This window comes from Taudactylus pleione, unplaced genomic scaffold (genome assembly GCF_031769625.1).
Source record: "Taudactylus pleione unplaced genomic scaffold, aTauple2 ptg000562l, whole genome shotgun sequence".
In the NCBI taxonomy this organism is placed as follows: domain Eukaryota; kingdom Metazoa; phylum Chordata; class Amphibia; order Anura; family Myobatrachidae; genus Taudactylus; species Taudactylus pleione.
In genome coordinates this window covers 234,047-255,682 of record NW_028284964.1, presented here as the reverse complement: position 1 = coordinate 255,682, position 21,636 = coordinate 234,047, and positions in this window count along the sequence as shown.

The window sequence follows — 21,636 nt, the reverse complement described above, 5'->3', positions numbered from 1 at the left end:
CTCTTTACAGCACCCTTTAACGGACAAGCCAGCTGGCCCTTTACTTATGACACAGGCGCACGCTTGGCGCTGCTCCTTTGTTGATGCACGTGCAGCCACAGTGCACACAATTCACAAACACAGAAAATAATTCCTCCACCATTCTGTCAGTGGTGACAGTATCATATGCAGTGACAGTAGACATGTCAGAAATTGTTGGCACGTCCTTCAGTCCGGACCAGATGTCTAAACCAGCCCTTGACTTATGACACAGACGCATGCTTGGCGCTGCTGCTGTGTTGATGCACGTGCGGCTACTGCTCACACAATTCACAAACACAAAAAATTATTTTTTATTTTGTTTGGAGTGCACTTTGGGGGTTACAGCACCCTTTAACGGTCAAGCCAGCCGGGCCCTTTACTTATGACACAGGTGCACACTTGGCGCTACTTTGTTGATGCACGTGCGGCTACTGCGCACACAATTCACAAACACAGAAAAAAGTTATATATTATTTGGAGTGCACTTTGGGGGTTACAGCTCCCTTTAACGGACGAGCCAGCTGGTCCTTTACTTATGACACAGGCGCACGCTTGGCGCTGCTCCTTTGTTGATGCATGTGCAGGCACAGTGCACACAATTCACAAACACAGAAAATTATTATTTTTTTTTGTTTGGAGTGCACTTTGGGGGTTACAGCACCCTTTAACGGACGAGCCAGCTGGTCCTTTACTTATGACACAGAGCACCCACTGGACAACACTACAGCACCCCTTTACGACTGGGACACTGCACAGGACTTTGGAGTGGACACAGCCCCTATGGACAACTGACTGCACAACACAGCCCAGCCAGCCCCTATGGACTTTGGAGGAGTGGACACAGCCCCTATGGACAACAACAGCACAACACAGCCAGCCCCTATGAACTTTGGAGGAGTGGACACAGCCCCTATGGACAACAGCAGCACAGCACAACACAGCCAGCCTCTATGGACTTTGGAGGAGTGGACACAGCCCCTATGGACAACAGCAGCACAGCCCAGCACAACACTACACTACACTACACTACACTACACAGCCCAGCCAGCCCTAACTCCCACCCTCCCTCTGCACTGTCCACAGCTGAGTGAGAAAATGGCGCAGACGCGGGTACCTTATATAGAATCCAAAACCCGCGAGACCCGGAAGGCGGGATGATGACGTTTTGCCTCGATTTCAGGTCCGAGTCAGGCGGGAAAAGTCGAGCCTGACTTGGATCGGCCTCGGATCGGGGGAGATCGGGGGGGTTCGGATTTCAGAAATCCGAACCTGCTCACCCCTAGTAATTTCTGCATTCCAAAGCCCAAAATTTTGGATTAAAATCCAAATTCTAAACCGCGAAAAGAACAGAACTGCGACTCGGATTTATCCCAATTCACGAAATTCGGGTGGATTCAGAATTCTGGAGAACTGAACCGCACCCCTCTAATAGGTGCTGGTATGTAGTTGTGTACTGTAAAGGGTTAATATATTTTAGGGACTGCTGTGTGTGCTTGTATCGTTAATATACTTTGGGGTCTGGTGTGTGTCCCTGTCCCTAATTCCACACCCCTCTCTTTTCCGCCAGATCTCCCCTGCTGCTGCCCCTCACCTCCCACCATTTTCCCCTAGGCTGGTCTTCCTGCAGCACTTTCATACTGTAGTTGAATTGCAGACACCAGAAAAGATACTGCATTCACTATGATACAGTGGCATCCGTATAATTAACAAGTACCAAAAGGAAAATATTACCTGTATTCTGAAAGTTGGAGATGCCCCCTCTAGTGGCTGGTCTTGTATCTCCGTTAGCGCACACAGGGCCTGATTCAGCATGGATCGCTATTGTGATAGCGGATGCAGATGAACGATTGTTGCATGCTGCGCACGTGCATGCACCTCACTACACGTGCATGGCGGCAGCATTGCGATTGAGCTGCAATCACGCAGACCACGGAAAGCCATCGCAGAGTGAGTGACCGGTAGTCAGCGTTTGGGGGTGGTGACAGTGGAGTGGTCGGAGAAACGCAGGCGTGCCTGTCCGTTTGAACGCCGTTGCATGGGCGTGCATAAATTAGCCATTGCGACGGCATTCGCAGCTTGTGTACTCGCTGCATGCAACAATGTTAGCAATTTCTGAGTAAGGTCAGACCTGCTGTAATTCTGCATGAGGGGCCAATGTTAAACGATGTTCCTGATGTATACGCAGGACTGAAAGGTATTACGGATGTGAGATAGCGTTAGTGGGCGTCTCTATGCTGGCTGTACGATTGCAGTCAATAGCATATTTTTGCGGCTGATCTGCGTGCGTAATCGCAGCTGCAATTGCAATGAATCAGGCCCACATTCCTCTACATGGGCCCCTACCAGCGCATTACCTCTTCGCCCCAGTCTGAATCCCCCCAGGGTGCCCTAACCCCCGCAGCTATGAGGACGCACAGACCGTACTTACCTCTTTCGGTCCCGCGTCGTTCTAGATTCCGGTGTCAGGATTGTGATAGGCGTTGGTATTTCGATGCCTAGCAATAATCCCTGGCCGGCATTCGGCAGTCGGGATTGTGGTCACATGACCGCATCCCATTTATACACCTTCAGCACTTTGTGCAGTTTTTTTTTTGTTATCATTATTTTATTTCTATGTTTTAGCTTTTAAGCATGAGATATGATCAGCTTTAACATACTGTAGTTAAGAAATACTCAAAGCCAGGGGTTTCTTTCTGAGAAGTACAGTAATGAAAAAATATCCATTGTGCTATTATTCGTTTAAAGTTAATAACAGGCAATGTGCTTTTTACATCTAATATTCTCAGCAAAGCAAACTGTATAATTTGTTTGAAAGTGAAACCATCATGTATAGTTAAGGTTTAAAATGAATATTCAGCCTCAAACACACATCTGCCTATTGTAACAATAAAAGCAATTTAAAGGGGAAAAAAAAAGGCATTTGGAAAGGAACAGGGCAAGGACTGACATTTCCTAACGTGGGTGCAAACAAATCATCTCATTGTCAGCGGATGGGTAAATGCTGATGAGTGATTGGCTGCTGTTGTTCAGCACAGATTTAGCACCTGAATGCAAAGTGACCCCCTCGCAGTTTTACAGGGGCATGAGGGGAGGTTGTGCTGCACGGAGGATGGGGGCTGACTGCAAACAACTACCATCTCCCTTTAAATGCACCTGTCGGAGAATGTGCTGCTACAGAGGTGACAGGAGAATGTGCTGCTACAGAGGTGACAGGAAAATGTGCTGCTACAGAGGTGACAGGAGAATGTGCTGCTACAAGCTGAGGGCAGAATGTGCTGCTACAGAGGTGACAGGAGAATGTGCTGCTACAGGCTGAGGGCAGAATGTGCTGCTACAGAGGTGACAGGAGAATGTGCTGCACAGGGTGACTGGAGAATGTGCTGCTACAGAGGTGACAGGAGAATGTGCTGCTACAGGTGTAAGGAAAGAATGTGCTGTTACAGGGTGACAGGAGAATGTGCTGCTACACGAAGTAGATGGAAGAATGTGCTGCTACAGGGGTAAGGAGAGAATGCACTGCTACAGAGGTGACAGGAGAATGTGCTGCTACAGAGGTGACAGGAGAATGTGCTGCTACAGAGGTGACAGGAGAATGTGCTGCTACAGAGGTGACAGGAGAATGTGCTGCTGCAGGGTGAGGGCAGAATGTGCTGCTACAGGGGTAAGGAGAGAATGTGCTGCTACAGAGGTGACAGGAGAATGTGCTGCTGCAGGGTGAGGGCAGAATGTGCTGCTACAGGGGTAAGGAGAGAATGTGCTGCTACAGAGGTGACAGGAGAATGTGCTGCTACAGAGGTGACAGGAAAATGTGCTGCTACAGGGGTAAGGAGAGAATGCACTGCTACAGAGGTGACAGGAGAATGTGCTGCTACAGAGGTGACAGGAGAATGTGCTGCTACAGGGGAAAGGAGAGAATGTGCTGCTACAGAGGTGACAGGAGAATGTGCTGCTACAGAGGTGATAGGAAAATGTGCTGCTACAGGAAGTAGATGGAAGAATGTGCTGCTACAGGGGTAAGGAGAGAATGCACTGCTACAGAGGTGACAGGAGAATGAACTGCTACAGAGGTAACAGGAGAATGTGCTGCTACAGAGGTGACAGGAGAATGTGCTGCTACAGGGGTAAGGAGAGAATGCACTGCTACAGAGGTGACAGGAGAATATGCTGCTACAGAGGTGACAGGAGAATGTGCTGCTACAGAGGTGACAGGAGAATGTGCTGCAACAGAGGTGACAGGAGAATGTGCTGCTACAGGAAGTAGATGGAAGAATGTGCTGCTACAGGGGTAAGGAGAGAATGCACTGCTACAGAGGTGACAGGAGAATGTGCTGCTACAGGAAGTAGATGGAAGAATGTGCTGCTACAGGGGTAAGGAGAGAATGTGCTGCTACAGGGGTAAGGAGAGAATGTGCTGCTACAGAGGTGACAGGAGAATATGCTGCTACAGAGGTGACAGGAGAAAGTACTGCTACAGAGGTGACAGGAGAATGTGCTGCAACAGAGGTGACAGGAGAATGTGGTGCTACAGGGGTAAGGAGAGAATGTGCTGCTACAGGGGTGACAGGAGAATATGCTGCTACAGAGGTGACAGGAGAATGTGCTGCTACAGAGGTGACAGGAGAATGTGCTGCAACAGAAGTGACAGGAGAATGTGCTGCAACAGAGGTGACAGGAGAATGTGGTGCTACAGGGGTAAGGAGAGAATACACTGCTACAGAGGTGACAGGAGAATGTGCTGCTACAGGCTGAGGGCAGAATGTGCTGCTACAGAGGTGACAGGAGAATGTGCTGCTACAGAGGTGACAGGAGAATGTGCTGCTACAGGCTGAGGGCAGAATGTGCTGCTACAGAGGTGACAGGAGAATGTGCTGCTACAGGCTGAGGGCAGAATGTGCTGCTACAGAGGTGACAGGAGAATGTGCTGCTAGAGGCTGAGGGCAGAATGTGCTGCTACAGAGGTGACAGGAGAATGTGCTGCACAGGGTGACTGGAGAATGTGCTGCTACAGAGGTGACAGGAGAATGTGCTGCTACAGAGGTGATAGGAAAATGTGCTGCTACAGGAAGTAGATGGAAGAATGTGCTGCTACAGGGGTAAGGAGAGAATGCACTGCTACAGAGGTGACAGGAAAATGTGCTGCTACAGAGGTGACAGGAGAATGTGCTGCTACAGGCTGAGGGCAGAATGTGCTGCTACAGAGGTGACAGGAGAATGTGCTGCACAGGGTGACTGGAGAATGTGCTGCTACAGAGGTGACAGGAGAATGTGCTGCTACAGGTGTAAGGAAAGAATGTGCTGTTACAGGGTGACAGGAGAATGTGCTGCTACACGAAGTAGATGGAAGAATGTGCTGCTACAGGGGTAAGGAGAGAATGCACTGCTACAGAGGTGACAGGAGAATGTGCTGCTACAGAGGTGACAGGAGAATGTGCTGCTACAGAGGTGACAGGAGAATGTGCTGCTACAGAGGTGACAGGAGAATGTGCTGCTGCAGGGTGAAGGCAGAATGTGCTGCTACAGGGGAGAGGAGAGAATGTGCTGCTACAGAGGTGACAGGAGAATGTGCTGCTGCAGGGTGAGGGCAGAATGTGCTGCTACAGGGGTAAGGAGAGAATGTGCTGCTACAGAGGTGACAGGAGAATGTGCTGCTACAGAGGTGACAGGAAAATGTGCTGCTACAGGGGTAAGGAGAGAATGCACTGCTACAGAGGTGACAGGAGAATGTGCTGCTACAGAGGTGACAGGAGAATGTGCTGCTACAGGGGTAAGGAGAGAATGTGCTGCTACAGAGGTGACAGGAGAATGTACTGCTACAGAGGTGATAGGAAAATGTGCTGCTACAGGAAGTAGATGGAAGAATGTGCTGCTACAGGGGTAAGGAGAGAATGCACTGCTACAGAGGTAACAGGAGAATGAACTGCTACAGAGGTGACAGGAGAATGTGCTGCTACAGAGGTGACAGGAGAATGTGCTGCTACAGGGGTAAGGAGAGAATGCACTGCTACAGAGGTGACAGGAGAATGTGCTGCTACAGAGGTGACAGGAGAATGTGCTGCTACAGAGGTGACAGGAGAATGTGCTGCAACAGAGGTGACAGGAGAATGTGCTGCTACAGGAAGTAGATGGAAGAATGTGCTGCTACAGGGGTAAGGAGAGAATGCACTGCTACAGAGGTGACAGGAGAATGTGCTGCTACAGGAAGTAGATGGAAGAATGTGCTGCTACAGGGGTAAGGAGAGAATGTGCTGCTACAGGGGTAAGGAGAGAATGTGCTGCTACAGAGGTGACAGGAGAATATGCTGCTACAGAGGTGACAGGAGAATGTGCTGCTACAGAGGTGACAGGAGAATGTGCTGCAACAGAGGTGACAGGAGAATGTGGTGCTACAGGGGTAAGGAGAGAATGTGCTGCTACAGGGGTGACAGGAGAATATGCTGCTACAGAGGTGACAGGAGAATGTGCTGCTACAGAGGTGACAGGAGAATGTGCTGCAACAGAGGTGACAGGAGAATGTGCTGCAACAGAGGTGACAGGAGAATGTGGTGCTACAGGGGTAAGGAGAGAATACACTGCTACAGAGGTGACAGGAGAAAGTGCTGCTACAGGCTGAGGGCAGAATGTGCTGCTACAGAGGTGACAGGAGAATGTGCTGCTACAGGCTGAGGGCAGAATGTGCTGCTACAGAGGTGACAGGAGAATGTGCTGCTACAGCCTGAGGGCAGAATGTGCTGCTACAGAGGTGACAGGAGAATGTGCAGCTACAGAGGTGACAGGAGAATGTGCTGCTACAGGCTGAGGGCAGAATGTGCTGCTACAGAGGTGACAGGAGAATGTGCTGCTACAGAGGTGACAGGAGAATGTGCTGCTACAGGTGTAAGGAAAGAATGTGCTGTTACAGGGTGACAGGAGAATGTGCTGCTACACGAAGTAGATGGAAGAATGTGCTGCTACAGGGGTAAGGAGAGAATGCACTGCTACAGAGGTGACAGGAGAATGTGCTGCTACAGAGGTGACAGGAGAATGTGCTGCTACAGAGGTGACAGGAGAATGTGCTGCTACAGAGGTGACAGGAGAATGTGCTGCTGCAGGGTGAGGGCAGAATGTGCTGCTACAGGGGTAAGGAGAGAATGTGCTGCTACAGAGGTGACAGGAGAATGTGCTGCTGCAGGGTGAGGGCAGAATGTGCTGCTACAGGGGTAAGGAGAGAATGTGCTGCTACAGAGGAGACAGGAGAATGTGCTGCTACAGAGGTGATAGGAAAATGTGCTGCTACAGGAAGTAGATGGAAGAATGTGCTGCTACAGGGGTAAGGAGAGAATGCACTGCTACAGAGGTGACAGGAGAATGAACTGCTACAGAGGTGACAGGAGAATGTGCTGCTACAGAGGTGACAGGAGAATGTGCTGCTACAGGGGTAAGGAGAGAATGCACTGCTACAGAGGTGACAGGAGAATGTGCTGCTACAGAGGTGACAGGAGAATGTGCTGCTACAGAGGTGACAGGAGAATGTGCTGCAACAGAGGTGACAGGAGAATATGCTGCTACAGGAAGTAGATGGAAGAATGTGCTGCTACAGGGGTAAGGAGAGAATGCACTGCTACAGAGGTGACAGGAGAATGTGCTGCTACAGGAAGTAGATGGAAGAATGTGCTGCTACAGGGGTAAGGAGAGAATGTGCTGCTACAGGGGTAAGGAGAGAATGTGCTGCTACAGAGGTGACAGGAGAATATGCTGCTACAGAGGTGACAGGAGAATGTGCTGCTACAGAGGTGACAGGAGAATGTGCTGCAACAGAGGTGACAGGAGAATGTGGTGCTACAGGGGTAAGGAGAGAATGTGCTGCTACAGGGGTGACAGGAGAATATGCTGCTACAGAGGTGACAGGAGAATGTGCTGCAACAGAGGTGACAGGAGAATGTGGTGCTACAGGGGTAAGGAGAGAATACACTGCTACAGAGGTGACAGGAGAATGTGCTGCTACAGGCTGAGGGCAGAATGTGCTGCTACAGAGGTGACAGGAGAATGTGCTGCTACAGGCTGAGGGCAGAATGTGCTGCTACAGAGGTGACAGGAGAATGTGCTGCTGCAGAGGTGACAGGAGAATGTGCTGCTACAGAGGTGACAGGAGAATGTGCTGCACAGGGTGACTGGAGAACGTGCTGCTACAGAGGTGACAGGAGAATGTGCTGCTACAGGTGTAAGGAAAGAATGTGCTGTTACAGGGTGACAGGAGAATATGCTGCTACAGGGTGAGGGCAGAATGTGCTGCTACACGAAGTAGATGGAAGAATGTGCTGCTACAGGGGTAAGGAGAGAATGCACTGCTACAGAGGTGACAGGAGAATGTGCTGCTACAGAGGTGACAGGAGAATGTGCTGCTACAGGGGTAAGGAGAGAATGCACTGCTACAGAGGTGACAGGAGAATGTGCTGCTACAGAGGTGACAGGAGAATGTGCTGCTGCAGGGTGAGGGCAGAATGTGCTGCTACAGGGGTAAGGAGAGAATGTGCTGCTACAGAGGTGACAGGAGAATGTGCTGCTGCAGGGTGAGGGCAGAATGTGCTGCTACAGGGGTAAGGAGAGAATGTGCTGCTACAGAGGTGACAGGAGAATGTGCTGCTACAGAGGTGACAGGAAAATGTGCTGCTACAGGGGTAAGGAGAGAATGCACTGCTACAGAGGTGACAGGAGAATGTGCTGCTACAGAGGTGACAGGAGAATGTGCTGCTACAGAGCTGACAGGAGAATGTGCTGCTACATAGGTGACAGGAGAATGTGCTGCTACAGGCTGAGGGCAGAATGTGCTGCTATAGAGGTGACAGGAGAATGTGCTGCTACAGGCTGAGGGCAGAATGTGCTGCTACAGAGGTGACAGGAGAATGTGCTGCTACAGGCTGAGGGCAGAATGTGCTGCTACAGAGGTGACAGGAGAATGTGCTGCTACAGAGGTGACAGGAGAATGTGCTGCTACAGAGGTGACAGGAGAATGTGCTGCTACAGAGGTGACAGGAGAATGTGCTGCTACAGAGGTGACAGGAGAATGTGCTGCTACAGGCTGAGGGCAGAATGTGCTGCTACAGAGGTGACAGGAGAATGTGCTGCTACAGGCTGAGGGCAGAATGTGCTGCTACAGAGGTGACAGGAGAATGTGCTGCTACAGGCTGAGGGCACAATGTGCTGCTACAGAGGTGACAGGAGAATGTGCTGCACAGGGTGACTGGAGAATGTGCTGCTACAGAGGTGACAGGAGAATGTGCTGCTACAGGCTGAGGGCAGAATGTGCTGCTACAGAGGTGACTGGAGAATGTGCTGCTACAGAGGTGACAGGAGAATGTGCTGCTACAGAGGTGACAGGAGAATGTGCTGCTACAGAGGTGACAGGAGAATGTGCTGCTACAGGCTGGGGGCAGAATGTGCTGCTACAGAGGTGACAGGAGAATGTGCTGCTACAGGCTGAGGGCAGAATGTGCTGCTACAGAGGTGACAGGAGAATGTGCTGCTACAGGCTGAGGGCAGAATGTGCTGCTACAGAGGTGACAGGAGAATGTGCTGCTACAGGCTGAGGGCAGAATGTGGTGCTACAGAGGTGACAGGAGAATGTGCTGCACAGGGTGACTGGAGAATGTGCTGCTACAGAGGTGACAGGAGAATGTGCTGCTACAGATGTAAGGAAAGAATGTGCTGTTACAGGGTGACAGGAGAATGTGCTGCTACACGAAGTAGATGGAAGAATGTGCTGCTACAGGGGTAAGGAGAGAATGCACTGCTACAGAGGTGACAGGAGAATGTGCTGCTACAGAGGTGATAGGAGAATGTGCTGCTACAGGGGTAAGGAGAGAATGCACTGCTACAGAGGTGACAGGAGAATGTGCTGCTACAGAGGTGACTGGAGAATGTGCTGCTGCAGGGTGAGGGCAGAATGTGCTGCTACAGGGGTAAGGAGAGAATGTGCTGCTACAGAGGTGACAGGAGAATGTGCTGCTGCAGGGTGAGGGCAGAATGTGCTGCTACAGGGGTAAGGAGAGAATGTGCTGCTACAGAGGTGACAGGAGAATGTGCTGCTACAGAGGTGACAGGAAAATGTGCTGCTACAGGGGTAAGGAGAGAATGCACTGCTACAGAGGTGACAGGAGAATGTGCTGCTACAGAGGTGACAGGAGAATGTGCTACTACAGAGGTGACAGGAGAATGTGCTGCTACAGGCTGAGGGCAGAATGTGCTGCTACAGAGGTGACAGGAGAATGTGCTGCTACAGGCGGAGGGCAGAATGTGCTGCTACAGAGGTGACAGGAGAATGTGCTGCTACAGGCTGAGGGCAGAATGTGCTGCTACAGAGGTGACAGGAGAATGTGCTGCTACAGAGGTGACAGGAGAATGTGCTGCTACAGGTGTAAGGAAAGAATGTGCTGTTACAGGGTGACAGGAGAATTTGCTGCACAGGGTGACTGGAGAATGTGCTGCTACAGAGGTGACAGGAGAATGTGCTGCTACAGGTGTAAGGAAAGAATGTGCTGTTACAGGGTGACAGGAGAATGTGCTGCTACACGAAGTAGATGGAAGAATGTGCTGCTACAGGGGTAAGGAGAGAATGCACTGCTACAGAGGTGACAGGAGAATGTGCTGCTACAGAGGTGACAGGAGAATGTGCTGCTGCAGGGTGAGGGCAGAATGTGCTGCTAGAGGGGTAAGGAGAGAATGTGCTGCTACAGAGGTGACAGGAGAATGTGCTGCTGCAGGGTGAGGGCAGAATGTGCTGCTACAGGGGTAAAGAGAGAATGTGCTGCTACAGAGGTGACAGGAGAATGTGCTGCTACAGAGGTGACAGGAAAATGTGCTGCTACAGGGGTAAGGAGAGAATGCACTGCTACAGAGGTGACAGGAGAATGTGCTGCTACAGAGGTGACAGGAGAATGTGCTGCTACAGGGGTAAGGAGAGAATGTGCTGCTACAGAGGTGACAGGAGAATGTGCTGCTACAGGGGTAAGGAGAGAATGTGCTGCTACAGAGGTGACAGGAGAATATGCTGCTACAGAGGTGACAGGAGAATGTGCTGCTACAGAGGTGACAGGAGAATGTGCTGCAACAGAGGTGACAGGAGAATGTGGTGCTACAGGGGTAAGGAGAGAATGTGCTGCTACAGGGGTGACAGGAGGATATGCTGCTACAGAGGTGACAGGAGAATGTGCTGCTACAGAGGTGACAGGAGAATGTGCTGCAACAGAGGTGACAGGAGAATGTGGTGCTACAGGGGTAAGGAGAGAATACACTGCTACAGAGGTGACAGGAGAATGTGCTGCTACAGGCTGAGGGCAGAATGTGCTGCTACAGAGGTGACAGGAGAATGTGCTGCTACAGGCTGAGGGCAGAATGTGCTGCTACAGAGGTGACAGGAGAATGTGCTGCTACAGAGGTGACAGGAGAATGTGCTGCTACAGAGGTGACAGGAGAATGTGCTGCACAGGGTGACTGGAGTATGTGCTGCTACAGAGGTGACAGGAGAATGTGCTGCTACAGGTGTAAGGAAAGAATGTGCTGTTACAGGGTGACAGGAGAATATGCTGCTACAGGGTGAGGGCAGAATGTGCTGCTACACGAAGTAGATGGAAGAATGTGCTGCTACAGGGGTAAGGAGAGAATGCACTGCTACAGAGGTGACAGGAGAATGTGCTGCTGCAGCGTGAGGGCAGAATGTGCTGCTACAGGGGTAAGGAGAGAATGTGCTGCTACAGAGGTGACAGGAGAATGTGCTGCTACAGAGGTGACAGGAAAATGTGCTGCTACAGGGGTAAGGAGAGAATGCACTGCTACAGAGGTGACAGGAGAATGTGCTGCTACAGAGGTGACAGGAGAATGTGCTGCTACAGGGGTAAGGAGAGAATGTGCTGCTACAGAGGTGACAGGAGAATGTGCTGCTACAGAGGTGACAGGAAAATGTGCTGCTACAGGAAGTAGATGGAAGAATGTGCTGCTACAGTGGTAAGGAGAGAATGCACTGCTACAGAGGTGACAGGAGAATGAACTGCTACAGAGGTGACAGGAGAATGTGCTGCTACAGAGGTGACAGGAGAATGTGCTGCTACAGGGGTAAGGAGAGAATGCACTGCTACAGAGGTGACAGGAGAATGTGCTGCTACAGAGGTGACAGGAGAATGTGCTGCAACAGAGGTGACAGGAGAATGTGCTGCTACAGGAAGTAGATGGAAGAATGTGCTGCTACAGGGGTAAGGAGAGAATGCACTGCTACAGAGGTGACAGGAGAATGTGCTGCTACAGGAAGTAGATGGAAGAATGTGCTGCTACAGGGGTAAGGAGAGAATGTGCTGCAACATGGGGTAAGGAGAGAATGTGCTGCTACAGAGGTGACAGGAGAATATGCTGCTACAGAGGTGACAGGAGAATGTGCTGCTACAGAGGTGACAGGAGAATGTGCTGCAACAGAGGTGACAGGAGAATGTGGTGCAACAGGGGTAAGGAGAGAATGTGCTGCTACAGGGGTGACAGGAGAATATGCTGCTACAGAGGTGACAGGAGAATGTGCTGCTACAGAGGTGACAGGAGAATGTTCTGCAACAGAGGTGACAGGAGAATGTGCTGCAACAGAGGTGACAGGAGAATGTGGTGCTACAGGGGTAAGGAGAGAATACACTGCTACAGAGGTGACAGGAGAATGTGCTGCTACAGGCTGAGGGCAGAATGTGCTGCTACAGAGGTGACAGGAGAATGTGCTGCTACAGGCTGAGGGCAGAATGTGCTGCTACAGAGGTGACAGGAGAATGTGCTGCTACAGAGGTGACAGGAGAATGTGCTGCTACAGAGGTGACAGGAGAATGTGCTGCACAGGGTGACTGGAGAATGTGCTGCTACAGAGGTGACAGGAGAATGTGCTGCTACAGGTGTAAGGAAAGAATGTGCTGTTACAGGGTGACAGGAGAATATGCTGCTACAGGGTGAGGGCAGAATGTGCTGCTACACGAAGTAGATGGAAGAATGTGCTGCTACAGGGTAAGGAGAGATTGCACTGCTACAGAGGTGACAGGAGAATGTGCTGCTGCAGGGTGAGGGCAGAATGTGCTGCTACCGGTGTAAGGAGAGAATGTGCTGCTACAGAGGTGACAGGAGAATGTGCTGCTACAGAGGTGACAGGAGAATGTGCTGCTACAGGGGTAAGGAGAGAATGTGCTGCTACAGAGGTGACAGGAGAATGTGCTGCTACAGAGGTGACAGGAAAATGTGCTGCTACAGGAAGTAGATGGAAGAATGTGCTGCTACAGGGGTAAGGAGAGAATGCACTGCTACAGAGGTGACAGGAGAATGAACTGCTACAGAGGTGACAGGAGAATGTGCTGCTACAGAGGTGACAGGAGAATGTGCTGCTACAGGGGTAAGGAGAGAATGCACTGCTACAGAGGTGACAGGAGAATGTGCTGCTACAGAGGTGACAGGAGAATGTGCTGCTACAGAGGTGACAGGAGAATGTGCTGCAACAGAGGTGACAGGAGAATGTGATGCTACAGGAAGTAGATGGAAGAATGTGCTGCTACAGGGGTAAGGAGAGAATGCACTGCTACAGAGGTGACAGGAGAATGTGCTGCTACAGGAAGTAGATGGAAGAATGTGCTGCTACAGGGGTAAGGAGAGAATGTGCTGCTACATGGGGTAAGGAGAGAATGTGCTGCTACAGAGGTGACAGGAGAATATGCTGCTACAGAGGTGACAGGAGAAAGTGCTGCTACAGAGGTGACAGGAGAATGTGCTGCAACAGAGGTGACAGGAGAATGTGGTGCTACAGGGGTAAGGAGAGAATGTGCTGCTACAGGGGTGACAGGAGAATATGCTGCTACAGAGGTGACAGGAGAATGTGCTGCTACAGAGGTGACAGGAGAATGTGCTGCAACAGAAGTGACAGGAGAATGTGCTGCAACAGAGGTGACAGGAGAATGTGGTGCTACAGGGGTAAGGAGAGAATACACTGCTACAGAGGTGACAGGAGAATGTGCTGCTACAGGCTGAGGGCAGAATGTGCTGCTATAGAGGTGACAGGAGAATGTGCTGCTACAGGCTGAGGGCAGAATGTGCTGCTACAGAGGTGACAGGAGAATGTGCTGCTACAGGCTGAGGGCAGAATGTGCTGCTACAGAGGTGACAGGAGAATGTGCTGCTAGAGGCTGAGGGCAGAATGTGCTGCTACAGAGGTGACAGGAGAATGTGCTGCACAGGGTGACTGGAGAATGTGCTGCTACAGAGGTGACAGGAGAATGTGCTGCTACAGAGGTGATAGGAAAATGTGCTGCTACAGGAAGTAGATGGAAGAATGTGCTGCTACAGGGGTAAGGAGAGAATGCACTGCTACAGAGGTGACAGGAAAATGTGCTGCTACAGAGGTGACAGGAGAATGTGCTGCTACAGGCTGAGGGCAGAATGTGCTGCTACAGAGGTGACAGGAGAATGTGCTGCACAGGGTGACTGGAGAATGTGCTGCTACAGAGGTGACAGGAGAATGTGCTGCTACAGGTGTAAGGAAAGAATGTGCTGTTACAGGGTGACAGGAGAATGTGCTGCTACACGAAGTAGATGGAAGAATGTGCTGCTACAGGGGTAAGGAGAGAATGCACTGCTACAGAGGTGACAGGAGAATGTGCTGCTACAGAGGTGACAGGAGAATGTGCTGCTACAGAGGTGACAGGAGAATGTGCTGCTGCAGGGTGAGGGCAGAATGTGCTGCTACAGGGGAGAGGAGAGAATGTGCTGCTACAGAGGTGACAGGAGAATGTGCTGCTGCAGGGTGAGGGCAGAATGTGCTGCTACAGGGGTAAGGAGAGAATGTGCTGCTACAGAGGTGACAGGAGAATGTGCTGCTACAGAGGTGACAGGAAAATGTGCTGCTACAGGGGTAAGGAGAGAATGCACTGCTACAGAGGTGACAGGAGAATGTGCTGCTACAGAGGTGACAGGAGAATGTGCTGCTACAGGGGTAAGGAGAGAATGTGCTGCTACAGAGGTGACAGGAGAATGTACTGCTACAGAGGTGATAGGAAAATGTGCTGCTACAGGAAGTAGATGGAAGAATGTGCTGCTACAGGGGTAAGGAGAGAATGCACTGCTACAGAGGTGACAGGAGAATGAACTGCTACAGAGGTGACAGGAGAATGTGCTGCTACAGAGGTGACAGGAGAATGTGCTGCTACAGGGGTAAGGAGAGAATGCACTGCTACAGAGGTGACAGGAGAATGTGCTGCTACAGAGGTGACAGGAGAATGTGCTGCTACAGAGGTGACAGGAGAATGTGCTGCAACAGAGGTGACAGGAGAATGTGCTGCTACAGGAAGTAGATGGAAGAATGTGCTGCTACAGGGGTAAGGAGAGAATGCACTGCTACAGAGGTGACAGGAGAATGTGCTGCTACAGGAAGTAGATGGAAGAATGTGCTGCTACAGGGGTAAGGAGAGAATGTGCTGCTACAGGGGTAAGGAGAGAATGTGCTGCTACAGAGGTGACAGGAGAATATGCTGCTACAGAGGTGACAGGAGAATGTGCTGCTACAGAGGTGACAGGAGAATGTGCTGCAACAGAGGTGACAGGAGAATGAGGTGCTACAGGGGTAAGGAGAGAATGTGCTGCTACAGGGGTGACAGGAGAATATGCTGCTACAGAGGTGACAGGAGAATGTGCTGCTACAGAGGTGACAGGAGAATGTGCTGCAACAGAGGTGACAGGAGAATGTGCTGCAACAGAGGTGACAGGAGAATGTGGTGCTACAGGGGTAAGGAGAGAATACACTGCTACAGAGGTGACAGGAGAAAGTGCTGCTACAGGCTGAGGGCAGAATGTGCTGCTACAGAGGTGACAGGAGAATGTGCTGCTACAGGCTGAGGGCAGAATGTGCTGCTACAGAGGTGACAGGAGAATGTGCTGCTACAGGCTGAGGGCAGAATGTGCTGCTACAGAGGTGACAGGAGAATGTGCTGCTACAGAGGTGACAGGAGAATGTGCTGCTACAGGCTGAGGGCAGAATGTGCTGCTACAGAGGTGACAGGAGAATGTGCTGCTACAGAGGTGACAGGAGAATGTGCTGCTACAGGTGTAAGGAAAGAATGTGCTGTTACAGGGTGACAGGAGAATGTGCTGCTACACGAAGTAGATGGAAGAATGTGCTGCTACAGGGGTAAGGAGAGAATGCACTGCTACAGAGGTGACAGGAGAATGTGCTGCTACAGAGGTGACAGGAGAATGTGCTGCTACAGAGGTGACAGGAGAATGTGCTGCTGCAGGGTGAGGGCAGAATGTGCTGCTACAGGGGTAAGGAGAGAATGTGCTGCTACAGAGGTGACAGGAGAATGTGCTGCAGCAGGGTGAGGGCAGAATGTGCTGCTACAGGGGTAAGGAGAGAATGTGCTGCTACAGAGGTGACAGGAGAATGTGCTGCTACAGAGGTGACAGGAAAATGTGCTGCTACAGGGGTAAGGAGAGAATGCACTGCTACAGAGGTGACAGGAGAATGTGCTGCTACAGAGGTGACAGGAGAATGTGCTGCTACAGGGGTAAGGAGAGAATGTGCTGCTACAGAGGAGACAGGAGAATGTGCTGCTACAGAGGTGATAGGAAAATGTGCTGCTACAGGAAGTAGATGGAAGAATGTGCTGCTACAGGGGTAAGGAGAGAATGCACTGCTACAGAGGTGACAGGAGAATGAACTGCTACAGAGGTGACAGGAGAATGTGCTGCTACAGAGGTGACAGGAGAATGTGCTGCTACAGGGGTAAGGAGAGAATGCACTGCTACAGAGGTGACAGGAGAATGTGCTGCTACAGAGGTGACAGGAGAATGTGCTGCTACAGAGGTGACAGGAGAATGTGCTGCAACAGAGGTGACAGGAGAATGTGCTGCTACAGGAAGTAGATGGAAGAATGTGCTGCTACAGGGGTAAGGAGAGAATGCACTGCTACAGAGGTGACAGGAGAATGTGCTGCTACAGGAAGTAGATGGAAGAATGTGCTGCTACAGGGGTAAGGAGAGAATGTGCTGCTACAGGGGTAAGGAGAGAATGTGCTGCTACAGAGGTGACAGGAGAATATGCTGCTACAGAGGTGACAGGAGAATGTGCTGCTACAGAGGTGACAGGAGAATGTGCTGCAACAGAGGTGACAGGAGAATGTGGTGCTACAGGGGTAAGGAGAGAATGTGCTGCTACAGGGGTGACAGGAGAATATGCTGCTACAGAGGTGACAGGAGAATGTGCTGCAACAGAGGTGACAGGAGAATGTGCTGCAACAGAGGTGACAGGAGAATGTGGTGCTACAGGGGTAAGGAGAGAATACACTGCTACAGAGGTGACAGGAGAATGTGCTGCTACAGGCTGAGGGCAGAATGTGCTGCTACAGAGGTGACAGGAGAATGTGCTGCTACAGGCTGAGGGCAGAATGTGCTGCTACAGAGGTGACAGGAGAATGTGCTGCTGCAGAGGTGACAGGAGAATGTGCTGATACAGAGGTGACAGGAGAATGTGCTGCACAGGGTGACTGGAGAACGTGCTGCTACAGAGGTGACAGGAGAATGTGCTGCTACAGGTGTAAGGAAAGAATGTGCTGTTACAGGGTGACAGGAGAATATGCTGCTACAGGGTGAGGGCAGAATGTGCTGCTACACGAAGTAGATGGAAGAATGTGCTGCTACAGAGGTGACAGGAGAATGAACTGCTACAGAGGTGACAGGAGAATGTGCTGCTACAGAGGTGACAGGAGAATGTGCTGCTACAGGGGTAAGGAGAGAATGCACTGCTACAGAGGTGACAGGAGAATGTGCAGCTACAGAGGTGACAGGAGAATGTGCTGCTGCAGGGTGAGGGCAGAATGTGCTGCTACAGGGGTAAGGAGAGAATGTGCTGCTACAGAGGTGACAGGAGAATGTGCTGCTGCAGGGTGAGGGCAGAATGTGCTGCTACAGGGGTAAGGAGAGAATGTGCTGCTACAGAGGTGACAGGAGAATGTGCTGCTACAGAGGTGACAGGAAAATGTGCTGCTACAGGGGTAAGGAGAGAATGCACTGCTACAGAGGTGACAGGAGAATGTGCTGCTACAGAGGTGACAGGAGAATGTGCTACTACAGAGCTGACAGGAGAATGTGCTGCTACAGAGGTGACAGGAGAATGTGCTGCTACAGGCTGAGGGCAGAATGTGCTGCTACAGAGGTGACAGGAGAATGTGCTGCTACAGGCTGAGGGCAGAATGTGCTGCTACAGAGGTGACAGGAGAATGTGCTGCTACAGGCTGAGGGCAGAATGTGCTGCTACAGAGGTGACAGGAGAATGTGCTGCTACAGAGGTGACAGGAGAATGTGCTGCTACAGAGGTGACAGGAGAATGTGCTGCTACAGAGGTGACAGGAGAATGTGCTGCTACAGGCTGAGGGCAGAATGTGCTGCTACAGAGGTGACAGGAGAATGTGCTGCTACAGGCTGAGGGCAGAATGTGCTGCTACAGAGGTGACAGGAGAATGTGCTGCACAGGGTGACTGGAGAATGTGCTGCTACAGAGGTGACAGGAGAATGTGCTGCTACAGGCTGAGGGCAGAATGTGCTGCTACAGAGGTGACTGGAGAATGTGCTGCTACAGAGGTGACAGGAGAATGTGCTGCTACAGAGGTGACAGGAGAATGTGCTGCTACAGAGGTGACAGGAGAATGTGCTGCTACAGGCTGGGGGCAGAATGTGCTGCTACAGAGGTGACAGGAGAATGTGCTGCTACAGGCTGAGGGCAGAATGTGCTGCTACAGAGGTGACAGGAGAATGTGCTGCTACAGGCTGAGGGCAGAATGTGCTGCTACAGAGGTGACAGGAGAATGTGCTGCTACAGGCTGAGGGCAGAATGTGGTGCTACAGAGGTGACAGGAGAATGTGCTGCACAGGGTGACTGGAGAATGTGCTGCTACAGAGGTGACAGGAGAATGTGCTGCTACAGATGTAAGGAAAGAATGTGCTGTTACAGGGTGACAGGAGAATGTGCTGCTACACGAAGTAGATGGAAGAATGTGCTGCTACAGGGGTAAGGAGAGAATGCACTGCTACAGAGGTGACAGGAGAATGTGCTGCTACAGAGGTGATAGGAGAATGTGCTGCTACAGGGGTAAGGAGAGAATGCACTGCTACAGAGGTGACAGGAGAATGTGCTGCTACAGAGGTGACTGGAGAATGTGCTGCTGCAGGGTGAGGGCAGAATGTGCTGCTACAGGGGTAAGGAGAGAATGTGCTGCTACAGAGGTGACAGGAGAATGTGCTGCTGCAGGGTGAGGGCAGAATGTGCTGCTACAGGGGTAAGGAGAGAATGTGCTGCTACAGAGGTGACAGGAGAATGTGCTGCTACAGAGGTGACAGGAAAATGTGCTGCTACAGGGGTAAGGAGAGAATGCACTGCTACAGAGGTGACAGGAGAATGTGCTGCTACAGAGGTGACAGGAGAATGTGCTGCTACAGAGGTGACAGGAGAATGTGCTGCTACAGGCTGAGGGCAGAATGTGCTGCTACAGAGGTGACAGGAGAATGTGCTGCTACAGGCTGAGGGCAGAATGTGCTGCTACAGAGGTGACAGGAGAATGTGCTGCTACAGGCTGAGGGCAGAATGTGCTGCTACAGAGGTGACAGGAGAATGTGCTGCTACAGAGGTGACAGGAGAATGTGCTGCTACAGGTGTAAGGAAAGAATGTGCTGTTACAGGGTGACAGGAGAATTTGCTGCACAGGGTGACTGGAGAATGTGCTGCTACAGAGGTGACAGGAGAATGTGCTGCTACAGGTGTAAGGAAAGAATGTGCTGTTACAGGGTGACAGGAGAATGTGCTGCTACACGAAGTAGATGGAAGAATGTGCTGCTACAGGGGTAAGGAGAGAATGCACTGCTACAGAGGTGACAGGAGAATGTGCTGCTACAGAGGTGACAGGAGAATGTGCTGCTACAGAGGTGACAGGAGAATGTGCTGCTGCAGGGTGAGGGCAGAATGTGCTGCTAGAGGGGTAAGGAGAGAATGTGCTGCTACAGAGGTGACAGGAGAATGTGCTGCTGCAGGGTGAGGGCAGAATGTGCTGCTACAGGGGTAAAGAGAGAATGTGCTGCTACAGAGGTGACAGGAGAATGTGCTGCTACAGAGGTGACAGGAAAATGTGCTGCTACAGGGGTAAGGAGAGAATGCACTGCTACAGAGGTGACAGGAGAATGTGCTGCTACAGAGGTGACAGGAGAATGTGCTGCTACAGGGGTAAGGAGAGAATGTGCTGCTACAGAGGTGACAGGAGAATGTGCTGCTACAGGGGTAAGGAGAGAATGTGCTGCTACAGAGGTGACAGGAGAATATGCTGCTACAGAGGTGACAGGAGAATGTGCTGCTACAGAGGTGACAGGAGAATGTGCTGCAACAGAGGTGACAGGAGAATGTGGTGCTACAGGGGTAAGGAGAGAATGTGCTGCTACAGGGGTGACAGGAGGATATGCTGCTACAGAGGTGACAGGAGAATGTGCTGCTACAGAGGTGACAGGAGAATGTGCTGCAACAGAGGTGACAGGAGAATGTGCTGCAACAGAGGTGACAGGAGAATGTGGTGCTACAGGGGTAAGGAGAGAATACACTGCTACAGAGGTGACAGGAGAATGTGCTGCTACAGGCTGAGGGCAGAATGTGCTGCTACAGAGGTGACAGGAGAATGTGCTGCTACAGGCTGAGGGCAGAATGTGCTGCTACAGAGGTGACAGGAGAATGTGCTGCTACAGAGGTGACAGGAGAATGTGCTGCTACAGAGGTGACAGGAGAATGTGCTGCACAGGGTGACTGGAGTATGTGCTGCTACAGAGGTGACAGGAGAATGTGCTGCCACAGGTGTAAGGAAAGAATGTGCTGTTACAGGGTGACAGGAGAATATGCTGCTACAGGGTGAGGGCAGAATGTGCTGCTACACGAAGTAGATGGAAGAATGTGCTGCTACAGGGGTAAGGAGAGAATGCACTGCTACAGAGGTGACAGGAGAATGTGCTGCTGCAGCGTGAGGGCAGATTGTGCTGCTACAGGGGTAAGGAGAGAATGTGCTGCTACAGAGGTGACAGGAGAATGTGCTGCTACAGAGGTGACAGGAAAATGTGCTGCTACAGGGGTAAGGAGAGAATGCACTGCTACAGAGGTGACAGGAGAATGTGCTGCTACAGAGGTGACAGGAGAATGTGCTGCTACAGGGGTAAGGAGAGAATGTGCTGCTACAGAGGTGACAGGAGAATGTGCTGCTACAGAGGTGACAGGAAAATGTGCTGCTACAGGAAGTAGATGGAAGAATGTGCTGCTACAGGGGTAAGGAGAGAATGCACTGCTACAGAGGTGACAGGAGAATGAACTGCTACAGAGGTGACAGGAGAATGTGCTGCTACAGAGGTGACAGGAGAATGTGCTGCTACAGGGGTAAGGAGAGAATGCACTGCTACAGAGGTGACAGGAGAATGTGCTGCTACAGAGGTGACAGGAGAATGTGCTGCAACAGAGGTGACAGGAGAATGTGCTGCTACAGGAAGTAGATGGAAGAATGTGCTGCTACAGGGGTAAGGAGAGAATGCACTGCTACAGAGGTGACAGGAGAATGTGCTGCTACA